This window comes from Solanum stenotomum, chromosome 3 (genome assembly GCF_019186545.1).
Source record: "Solanum stenotomum isolate F172 chromosome 3, ASM1918654v1, whole genome shotgun sequence".
NCBI classification, from domain to species: Eukaryota; Viridiplantae; Streptophyta; class Magnoliopsida; order Solanales; family Solanaceae; genus Solanum; species Solanum stenotomum.
This window is the reverse complement of record NC_064284.1, coordinates 17,990,681-18,001,159: the sequence shown is the minus strand read 5'-3', so window position 1 is coordinate 18,001,159 and position 10,479 is coordinate 17,990,681. Positions and strand designations below refer to the sequence as shown.

At 33.4% G+C, this 10,479-nt stretch overlaps 1 pseudogene; it reads left to right on the top strand.

Annotated features, from left to right (window-relative positions):
• Window positions 1–3,928: 3,928 nt before the first annotated feature.
• Window positions 3,929–5,325, top strand: LOC125860140 (uncharacterized; annotated as a pseudogene).
• Window positions 5,326–10,479: the final 5,154 nt, after the last annotated feature.

Sequence of the window (10,479 nt, the reverse complement as noted above, 5' to 3'; positions counted from 1 at the left end):
TCTCTGGTAAAAACTCCTGCACAGTAGAATAGATTGTCAATTAACTAATGTTAGCATCGAAAAAATCTGGTGGGAAGCGCCACCCAAATAGACTTGCAGCGCGATTCAAATTTAGTTGGAGGGGGAAAACATCAATATTCAAATACTCTGTCTGTTTATATACATGTTGTTCTTAATGTTGTTAATATTTTATATTTTTACAAAATATATTATTCTTTCTATTTTAGCTTTAACAGTTAATAGTGTTGAAAGTATATATTTGAAAAATTAAGTAGGAGTAATTAGTTAGTGTTCATTGGTCACATTAATTAATTAAAATAAATTAATTCATGTTCATTATTGAAACCTTATTTTAGAAGAACACAAAATAAAGATGCAATGATAAACTTACCTAATTTTCTTAAGAAACAAAAAATGTAAAATGATGTAAACGTAACTAAATAGAAATGGAGAAAATAAACCATAAGGTGTAGTGATAGAATTGCTCCATTTTTATCATGAATTTTCGGGTTGAGAAAATTTTACTAAGATTGTCACTCTCAAAATGAGCTCGACAATGCTCAATCTGAATTCAGTGCTCCAATGACTCAATAATATATAGGCCAAATCCATCGGTAGCCCCTTAAACTTGGCACCAAGTTTCACTTAAGACACCTCAACTAGGCGATGTTCATTTTAGACACCTCATGTAGAGTTTCGCTATGTTATTTTGACACTTTTCGCTGACTCAACAAAGCATGTGTGTTACACATATTTTATGCGCGTGACTTTTTTTTCTTGCAAAATATTTTTGCTCTCTTCTTCTTCCTCACTCTTCTCTTCTTTTTGGCGAAATGATCTGATGAACCCTTATATTTGTATGTGTTTGTATTCTAGACCCTTATACTTAATCTTTGGTCAACTAAACCCTTAAACTCAATTAAAATGAAACTTTTAAAACGCTCTAACCATTGACTGAGCTTATGTGGCCTTTTTTTTACTGACTCAGTATAGAGCGTGGTATCCACACTCTAAAAGGAGAGTGAAGCAAAAATTTGCTTTAGAAAACTAATTAAATAATAAAGATAAAAAGGAAAAACAAATTAAACTTCTCACCCCTCCTTCCATCATCGTCATCGTCCCAACCCCTCCTTCCGTCATCATCGTCGTCCCCAACTCTTCCTTTCGTCATCGTCGTCCCCAACCCCTCCTTCTGCCATCGTCGTCCCCAACCCCTCCTTCCGTCATCGTCATCGTCCCCAAAACTCTAGCCGTTGTCACTTTCTCAAGCTCTAGTACGTCCCGAATCCATGGCGAAGGTTGAAGTTGATGTTGCGATTGATAGCCAAGGAAGAGAACGATTAAGAAGTTCAGCTATAGAGGAGTAGATTTGAATTCGCTTCTTTACATGTCTACTGATGAACTTATCTTTATGTTTTCTAATAATGCTAGTACTTTGTTTTACTACAATTTTTCTGGGAAAGTGGATATTAAATTTATATTGATTTGAGATTAGTAATTTGTTGATGCCAATTGCCAACTATCTTATTAGATTTTGATTACCCTATTGCATAGGTTAGACAGAATAAGAAGATGCTAAGTATCACCAATTTGGCTGCTCTTTTCTTTCTTGTTCTTGCTTTGTTCTTGTTCTATAGATACCCATCTTTTTCTTTTATGGCTGAAAGATCTCCAAAATCCATTTATGGTGGTTGTGGAGGTGAAGAGAAGTTGGAATTTTTGACTAAAATAAGCCATTGTTTAAATCAATTCACCAAAATAATATGTTTTTAAATTTTTTTGCGAAACTAGTATAAACATAGTCCACAGTAACGTTTTATGCTTTATTTTATTTTTAAAAATTTAATGAGAAAAAGACGGACTGCTAACGGCGTTAAATAATAACACGTAACTGGGAATCACGTTTTAACTCTAATACGTTATTGGGAATAACGTTTTAAGCATATATCTTTTAATCCTATACTAGAATAAAAAAAACCCCAATTTAGTTGTACTAATTACAGAAGAAAAAAAGGGGAGATTCACGGAAGACCCAAAAAAACCGTCTTCTTTCTCCTAACCCACCTTCAGGTTGCAATTATGGCGATAAACAAAAACCCATCTTCTTTCTCTTACAAAATTGACGCTTAATCTTTACTCGATTTGAAACCCTTTTGTTCTATACAAGAGATTTGAGAGTTTTGTTCGACTACTGAATATTAGACACACTACAAGAGATTGGAGGTGAAACTTTCAAAAATTTGAAAGACGTCTGCAGATTTGCTTAAAAAAGGGTCAAAAACCTTTGAAAACGAAGAATTTTTTTGTGATTGAGGTAATTTTGTCATACACTGATATAGTTTATCTTATAGTTGATGAATTTGTTGTTAACCTTTTTGTTAAAAAATGACATTTTAGTTTCTGTTTTTTCCCCTTTTTATGAGAATAAGAAATTATATGTACTTGAAACTATTTGAGTGATGATATTCAATTTCCTCAACAGTTGCGACTCTTATAGAAAAGTTTATATTTTAATTGATATGATTGAAAATGTTCGTGGTGAAGCATTTGAGGAAGGTTTCTAAGTTACGTTACTCTTGAGTTTGATTTTCTTTGTTAGTTTGGTTCATTATTTTAAAAATAATTACTTATGTATAGGTATTTCTTTTATGGCTGGTAATAATGCATACCAATTGGATCCCGGTCCACTTGATCCGTATGTATTAACTGAACAGCTCACTCATAGGTCACGAGATATATGGATAGGAAATGATAATATGATTTTGAACACAAAGAAATGTGATGGGAAGTTTTGGGACCTAGTAAATGAACATCCTATCCATCCACGAGTTCTAGATGTGATTAAATTATCCGAATTATATGGTGTTTATAGATCTCATAGGCCTGTTATAGATCGTAGTTTAATCACTGCACTAGTTGAAAGATGGCGTCCTGAGACTCATACATTCCACTTTAGGACGGGTGAGGCTACGATCACCTTACAAGACGTGGAGATATTATATGGCTTACCCGTGAAAGGTAATCCAGTAGGTGGGTATGAGCCACAGAGGTCCGTAGTTGATTGGCAAAATATTTGTCAAAGATTATTAGGTTTTACTCCACACCCTCAAGACTTTAAACATAGTAGTCTCAAGGTCTCTGCGCTTAATGCACACTTGCGACTTCAGCCACGGTTGCCTGACTTGGCAACATAGGATATGGTCAACGAGAAGGCTAGGTGTTATATGTTTTGGATGATTGCTGGTTTAATGTTGGCAGACACATCTGGCGGTCTTTTAAAGCTTATGTACTTGTCTATGCCGGAAGATATCCCTGCAGTAGGGTCTTATAGTTGGGGTAGTGCAACCCTAGCATACTTGTATCGCTTTCTTTGTAAAGCCTCCCAAAGTACCCAAAATGAGATTGCTGGATTCCTACCACTACTTCAGGTATACCCAATAATTACACTTAGTATTTATTGAAATTTTATCTAGTTTATAATTATCTATTATGTTTAGATTTGGGCATGGGAGAGAGTTACTGTCCTTAGGCCTCAGATTGTAGCACAAAGAGACACGAGGAATATTTTCCCTGTTGGTTTACCTAGGGGTCCACATGCTGCTAGATGGTTTGCACATTTTAGTTGGACCGACACTACCAAACATGTGTTAAGAGTTTTCAGGGATGCGCTTGATTCCATGACAGAAGATCAAGTAAGATGTTGTATTAGTTTTCTCTTAACTTTCATATATATTGTAATTGTGAACACTTCTTTTTGTTATAGTTTATTTGGGAGCCATATTCTTCTGACATAATTAAGAGTCTTCCCGAATATTGCCGCTTTGGAAGAGATATATGGCGTGCTAGAGTTTCAATTTTTTGTTGGGATGTTGTGGAGGTTCATTTACCTGATCGAGTTATGAGGCAATTTGGATTGGTATAGGCGATACCATCTCCATTTCCATTTAACGCTACTCATTTTCACCATGATCGTCGAGGAAGACCAAACACAAATTGGGAGTTAGAGCATGCACAATGGTTGCATTTTTGGAACCATATTGACCAATATGTATGTAATGCACCAATCCTTCATGGATCACTTCGGTATGATGATCCCTACCTTATTTGGTTTAGACGTATTACTCGTTTTATCATTGGTAATCCTATTTCGAGTCCTCAACAACAACAAGGTTATGTGCCTAATGCGACGGCATACGAAACAATGGTAAGTTTGATAACTTAATTTTTCTTTACTTTAACTTGTCCAGTTAGCATATTAAATTAGTACAATAGGGTTTATTAGCATTCTATCAAAGTTTGTACATTATATTTGTGGATATGATTTGTCCAGTTAGCATATATATCAAAGTTTTCCTCATATGTTTTACTTGTACTTCATATTTGTGATTTGAAGATATGATTTCATTCTCTCCATGGTGTCCTAATTTACTGGTCTGTCACATTTTTTATGAAAATTGACTCAACATGTTAAAAATCTGATTCCCTCATTAATACAAACTTGGTCAACTTGGCTAGCATGTTTCTTAATTAATTATTTTGGCCAGGCATGTCATATTCATTTGATGGTTAATAAAGCAATATCACTCGGTGATAACCCATCAATGGAGGAATTTTACGAGTTTCGTGCAATGGTGCAGGATGAAGGATCTAATTGTTTGGCATATGTGCAAGAGGTAGATAGGATTCATGTGCAAGCCAACTATAGAAGAGATGAGCAAATGTCTGACCATTTGCATCCCCCTATTCGTCGGCGAGGAAAAGGTGGTGTTGCGGGTAGGAAGGTACGTGCTGTTGAGAGAGGTCGAGCGCCTATTGAAATGGGTGAAGATGATCAAGCCACATAAGATTTCCAAGCAGCCTCGGATTATGAACCAACAAACACTGAGATTATGCCATACATGACACCACAGACTCCACAAATTTCAAGGGATCCAAATCTTACATCACTTGAAAATGTATTTGGTAGTAATCAACCTCTACATTTTGACAACGCCCCAAACTTTTCCTCATCGCATGTCGAAGGTAATGAGTTGAATGATTCTAACAATGAAGTGGATGGTGATGAGTTGGAGGATGCAAATCAAGGTGCAAGCCAAGGTGTTGAACCATCGATGAAGAATAAGCGTAAAAATTTTCCTAAGCTTTGTGGGACTGGTACTTTAAAATCTTCACATTATTCTTTGACATAAGTGTTCCTTTTTAGTTGAATAATTGAAAAATTGTTCTTACTTTTCAGGGAGTCATCATCTTAATCAGCACGGCCAAAAGAAAAAAACAAAAGATAACAAAGTTTCTGTGTTAACAAAGAAAAAAGGCAAAGGATGAATCATATGGTTCCAAGTAAGCTTATAATTCTTAGTCTTTCAATTGTTGCATCCGTATCGGATTCTTTATAAACTCGTTCTAAATGGATTGACCTTTGGGGGTCATGTAAGTGAATGGACTTTAAATGGATTTTATATTGAACAACTGACCTGCTATATGTTATGTTTATGTTTATGTTTATGTTTATGTTTATATCTATTGGCCTTTTGTATCCAGCACGTTAGGACAATTTTCTCCATAAATGGGACTGAAACATATAGTTAATTCAATATTGAAGTTACACTAGTTAAAGCTCTAATAAAAGATTGTATATTTGTGTTAGGTGGTATTAGAAAGATTGTATATTTGTATTAGGTGGTATTAGAAAGATTTTTTTGTCTTTTCAGTCTCATTCAATTGTTTTTGTTGTCTGCATCACTTTGTTTCTCGGCTGGTTGTTTGAATCATGGATAAGCAATGCATTTCAGTTGTAATACCCCAGAATTTTCAGGCCTTATCAAAGTTAAACACAAGAATAAAAATGAGTTTCTTTTGATTTTTTTTTATTATTTGCCGTTCATTTTCATATCAAAATTGATCAATGCAGCGTCTAATCTTGAGTTAGTATTGATAAGATAACGTGGTTTAAGTGATCACTCTCGCTCACTGTTAGCCTAGTCATGATAGTGGTATGACTTAGGAAAACATTGAATATGAGGGATTGAGATGATCTTTCTAAGAATTGTTTTCAGTAAAACCAAACTTACTCACTTGAGTTCATTTTCTCTGTTTTCCGGTAATGAGATAGTACATTTTAGTCATTCAGTGGTACTTCTCAAATGTTTTATTCTAGCTTGATATTAGAAAAGGTTATTGACTATTCCTAAGTTCATAAATCAGCATCAATTTATCTATTTATGTCTTTTGTAGAAGTCTAAGCATGGACAACATAAAACCTTAGAAATGTTTTGATCCATAATTTATGTCCTTAAGCTTTGGCCTCGCAAAAATATGTAACCTGAGCCTAACTCAACAACAAAAGATAGTTCATGAGGCGAGAATTACTCAAGTCCATATAAGTAGACCACCAGTTCATTCCCCAACGAAAAGTGGAGTTTAAACCATTTCCAATCGTGTCATAGCTATATTTAATTCATATTAACTACTTATTATTTATAAATTCTATGGTTCAAATGCTTTGACTGAGTTATTTTATTTTTTCATGCAATAAAATGAGTATTAACTTGATCTTTTGAATGCCAAATAGCTTAGTTTCTAAAAGTTGTTGCGCTTTTTGAGACCTACGAGTGTATCGTTCAATAGTTTGCTCTAATGAAAGTCTAACCATAACAGTGACTAGCAAGCCTCGTGCTTTTTTCAACACTCCATTGAATGACTCTGAAAGATTTGTTATCAACACTCCCCATCTTTTTTCACCATTATGACTAACAGTCCATTTGTCCAAGGGGATTTCCATGAGATATTCATATGCTTCTTCATTTTCTTCTCTAATTTGTCAAATCAAGGATTCAAATTTTCTTACTTGATGGGCTGAAGCAGCCCTCCACATCAGCCTACTAAGATCCTTGTTTGGAAATCGAGATTGAAAGTTGCTCTTAAGATGCCTTATACAATATCGATGGAAGACTCGAGGCTCCTGAAATCGGCGTAACTCCTGCAAACTAGTCAAAATTCCTTTTGCCCTATCAAATATAACACAAATATCTTCTCTATCTTTTATCACATGTGCACTCAAATTCCTAAAAAACTATTTTCATGCCTCTTTCGATTCTTTGTCTACAATAGCAAACGCTAGAGGAAGAATGTTATCATTTCCATCAATTCCAACAGCAATCAATAATTTGATCTCATATTTTCCATACATATGAGTTCCATCTACTGAAATAACAGGACGACATGTTCGAAATCCATCAATGCATGACTTGAAAGTCCAAAACACAAATTTAAAAGTTTTTACCTCTAATGAACTAATAGACTCTTCGTGTTTCCATTCCACAATTGTTCCATGGTTAAAGTGTTGAAAAGCTGCAAAAAAATTGGGTAGGTCACTAAACGATTTCTTAAAGTCACCATACACCAATTCAAACGTGCGTTGACGTCCAAGCTATGCTTTTCTGTATGTTATTTGATGACCAAATTTTTCGTGAACCATGGAAATGACATCTACCACCAATTAGGATTTTTTTGAATTTGATTTATCAAAGATGCAATTAAATTGGTATTTAGGTTGGCATGACCACTAGAAATCCCCTCAGTCTCACATCTATGATTTTCAATATATTTTTCTATTTTTCAAAGGTTATCTCCAACCTTTCGTCCTCGGAGAAACCACAAGCAACCCAATAAAGTATGAAACTTGCATCTTACAACCCATAAACTCTTGTTTGATGTCACCACCTTGAACTCTTTATTTTTTTTCACACTCCAAATTGTCACAGCTCGTTTTAATTTTTCTTTACTACTAAAAAACATGCCTTTTTCAAATCTTTTGTGGCATCTTCAGACCAGACCGAACAATACTCCATCTCAGATTCACATGTAGACATGAAAACGTCTTCCTCATTATCCAATGTTCTAAAATAGGGTACATCATGATTTTGCACTTCAGACACATCTCGTTCAAATTGATTAGGAAGATTTATACCAATGTCATTTTGAGAAAAATCTCTAGCATCATTGATATCTTCATCAGATTCACTTTCACCATCAACTTTTGAAGGTTCATCTTCCTCCGAACTTTCTTCACTAATTTCAGCATTTACATCACTATATGGATCAACGTTGGTCTCATTTTCTCTGTGGAAAAAGAAATTTAATTAAATTCTAGAAAAATTATAAGACATAGAAGCTTGTTTTTAAATCAGTAATTTATACTCTAAAAGGTTATTTCTTAAAAAAAAATTAAGGTAATTAATCACAAAAAATATCACTATCTATCTATCTATGTATATTTATAATGTGTAAAATTATGTTATCAACTAATTATATTAAAATTCAGTAAAAACATAAATTTGTTGTTTTACCTGTCCTCATATTCCCTCGGGATATTGTCAACATGCATTTGGCTATTTGAACCTTCACCAAATGATCGTTGGTCACGCATTAACAATTGTTGAAATGGTGGTTGAGCAATCGGTTCTGCATAATGAGGTTGACTAACCATGGCAAATCCATGATTTTGAGCCAATAAATTCATGTGATAACCATGTTGACCACTAATTTGAAATATATCATTTTGATTTGTTGATTTGGTCTTTACATACATTTCCAAAATATTTATGTCAATCTTATCCGCAAAGTTTTGAGGTATAAAAAAAAAATTGTAGCAAAGATTGATCATCCTCAATTTTAAACTCAATGAACCTTGTATGGTTACCTTGAATCGAACAAGGATATTTTCCCGAAATATCCATTTGAATATTTTCACTAGTTGTACCCATTTTCTCATGCAATAATTCAACCAATTCAACATACTTCATTGAAGTATACATGCTAATAATCATTCTAGCACATTCAGGAATCCGTTCATTTCAGTAATTATTTTGCCACCCCAATACAAAGCAACCATCACATTATGTTCAAAATTCGCCATTTTCATTCCTACACATAAAAATAAGTCATCTTTTTAATTAATAGATCAGAAAAATAATTTGAAAGCTATGGTAAAATAATAACATAATATGATATATTGACTTGACTTATTTAATTCATACCTTTGTGAATATTGTTTCAAAATTGGGCTACACAAACAAAAGCTTGATTGAATATTGTTGGAATGTGTTCTGTTACAACAAGGTTTATTTTATAACCATATGTGTGGTCATTTTAAAAAATGAAAAAGTTGACTTTAACATAGTGTCGTAATTGATAGTCACGATTTAATGTAAAAACGTGATCTACAGTAACGTTTTATGATCTGTAAGATTCCAACATAGTAGGATTTGATTCTTAATTTGCAGAATTCGATGACCCGTGATTAAATCTACATAAAACGTTACTGACGGTCACGTTTTATATATAAAACGTGACTGCCAGTAACGTTTTATAATCTGTAAAATTTGCAAGATTCGATTCTTTAATTGCAGAGCCCGTGACTCTCACTTTAGTTGTAAAACGTGATCTACAGTAACAAAATATAAAACGTTACTCAAAGTAACGTTACTCAAAGTAACGTTTTAGCTCTAAAACGTGATTCAAGATAACGAAGTATAAAACGTTATTGACAATAACGTTTTATTTCTGTTTGCTCCGTGAACTTTTGCCTTTTTTCCATTTAATTTTTTTAAATAAAATAAAGTATAAAACGTTACTGTGAACCACGTTTATACTAGTTTTGTAAAAAAAATTTAAAACATACAATTTTGGTGAATTGATTTAAACAATGGCTTATTTTGGTCAAAACTTCGAGAAGTTGAGAAATATATTTATTTTATTTTTTAAATAGAAAATTTATTATTTAACATTTTGGTTGATAATATATGATGTGGCATTATGACATGGCGTTAATATATCTGATGGGATATGACATGTCATTTTGTAAGGGAGAGTGAGTTACACACATGAGTGGAGGGGTTTGAAAGTCTTATTTTATTTGAATTTAAGAGTTTAGTTGACAAAGGATTAAGTAAGAGGGTCTAAAATACAAACTCATATAAGTATAAGGGTTCATCAGACCATTTCGCCCTTCTTTTAACTTCTCCACCTTCTATCACCCAACATCACCACACAATTTTTCGAAAAAATTCTGCAAAACTTTGTTGGGTTATATTAGAATCCAATTTCTTCAACAAAAGAGTCAATTTCTTTAGCAATCTCACCAGAAAAAATGAAGATCATCATCATTTTCTAAGAATTTGTGACTCTTTTTCTTTTTAAAATCAAATCACTTAAAGTTTAAGCTCTGCTACATTAATGTTGTCTGCTACTACAACTAAAAAACTCCCGCCCCCAATAATAATGAGAAGTTCTCTTGATTTTTAGTTTTCTTACTGAAAATTATCCTAATTTTTCTGTGTCTGTAACAATGAAAATTGGAGGAACAAACTATTACACCGTCTGCATCTTCACCATTTAAATAACTAAATCCCCAACATTTTCCCATAGCATTCATAACTAAATCCCATAACATTTCCCCATAGCATTCATTTATTTATC